The following is a 1,844-nucleotide window of genomic DNA, read 5'->3' as shown; positions in this document are numbered from 1 at the left end:
CCCAACCCGGTAGTCTTGGCAAAGACCCAGTAGGGTCGGGGAGGCCAAGTAAGGCTCCGGCCGCCTGAGCCCAACCCGGGATTCTTGGCAAAGACCCAAGAAAGGGTCAAGGGGGCCAGGCACGGCTACAGCCACCTGAGCCCCAAGAGCGGGAAACGCGTAGCGCGAGAGCCACAGTATAGGCCCCAGAGTGGGCGATGCCCCAGAGTGGGCGAAGTGCGAGAGGCGCAGTATAGGCCCCCAGAGGGGGCGGCAGGTGCAGCGGTGACGAGCCAGGCCCAAGGGGCACCGGTAACGAGGCGGCGGTGACGAGCCAGGCCCAGGGGTGCCAGTAGGAGCCAGACAGCAGAGAGATGGGCCCGGGGCGCCGGTGACAGGCCGGTGGGTAGAAGCCCGGCCCAGGGGGCGCCAGGCGGGAGACGAGCCCAGGGTGCCAGAGGGAGAGCACCTGAGGGGCAGAGGATTGTACAACGTCCCACGGAACAGCTGCGAGGCTTGGGGCGTGCTAAAGGGGAGGTTTGGAGGCACGCACACTCCTTAAGGGAGGGGCGCACAGAGGCGACCCATTTGGAGTAAGGGCAAGAACACACTTACCGTTCACTAGGGGAACAAAGGCAGCCTCCCATTTAACCTATTAAACAGCAAAGTCATGGCGGGCGAGATTCCAAGGGTGCTTGGACCACCTGAAGTGACGGTAGAGGGGCGCTACGGAGTTCACGGCCGCTCCTAGGCCCCACTCCCTCACACATAGTCCCACTGATTTTTCTCAATTAAAATTTCATAGGTGTACAAGTATTGCAAAATTGGTGCCCATGCCATGTAGGGTGTCTATACACATGCTCTGGGAAAGAGAGGGAGAGCATTTTAATTAATGCAGCTCTTGGGAGCTGCTTTAATTAAAACACTCACAGAGTCTTGTGTATTTGGTGTCCCGTGCTTCAAAATGGCAGTGAGGGTGCCTTTTAACTAAAGCTCATTTGATGAGTTTTAGTTAAAGTGCCCCTGCCATCATTTTGAAATGTGGGAATGCTGAATACACATGATACCAAGGCTGCTGAAACATTCTAGCTAGAATGCCCCAGCAGACTCAGTAAATCCAGTCTGCTGCAATGTGTTCTAATTAAAACAAGTCAGAGCAGGTATCCCACACATGTACCAGTGAGACTGGCTTGCTGTCTGAAGACTGCAGTTGTCCTTCAGTGAAACAAATGTTCTCTAATTATCAGCATTACACATGCAAATGAATAACTAATTCTTTTTTTAAATGTACTAAACACTTGGCCTCAGTTTTATATTGAACTAAATTCAGTGAAAACACTTAATTAAGACATTGAGAGCCTCCAAGTGACAGCCCACCAAGCTGAAGGTATAAGCCCAGCATTTCAGTATGAAAAATGGGTAGCTGTTGAGTAGGCCTGTGCGAAGCGGCTAGTATTTGCTTCGGATTCAGCCAATTCAGGGGACAGTGATTCGGTTCGGTGATTCGACTCGCTGTCCTGATTCAACTCGGCCAAATCACCGAATCTCCAAATTATCCAAGCCAGGCCCATCCCCTGCCCCTCTCCTAGCTTGGCAATGGCTGCCCTGCCTGCCCCAGCTCCCCGCACTTGGGGAGGAAAAAAGCCCTGGCTCAGCAGGTGCTGCTGGGCAGGGGGCAATCCCCACTGCCCCCACTGCATCGGGGGCTCTGCACAAGCCCCTGAACACCCTCCTTGCTCTCCCAGCTTCCTCATAGGTGCCCCACACAGGCCAGCTCCAGCCCTTTAAGAAAAAAATACCTGAAGAAACCCCAGGACTCACCGCTTCTGCCAGCATGGGGCAATCCCCACTACCCACCACTGCCC

Source organism: Crocodylus porosus, unplaced genomic scaffold, assembly GCF_001723895.1.
Source record: "Crocodylus porosus isolate Cpor-Errol unplaced genomic scaffold, CroPor_comp1, whole genome shotgun sequence".
Lineage (NCBI taxonomy): Eukaryota > Metazoa > Chordata > Crocodylia > Crocodylidae > Crocodylus > Crocodylus porosus.
Note: the sequence above shows the minus strand (reverse complement) of the source record.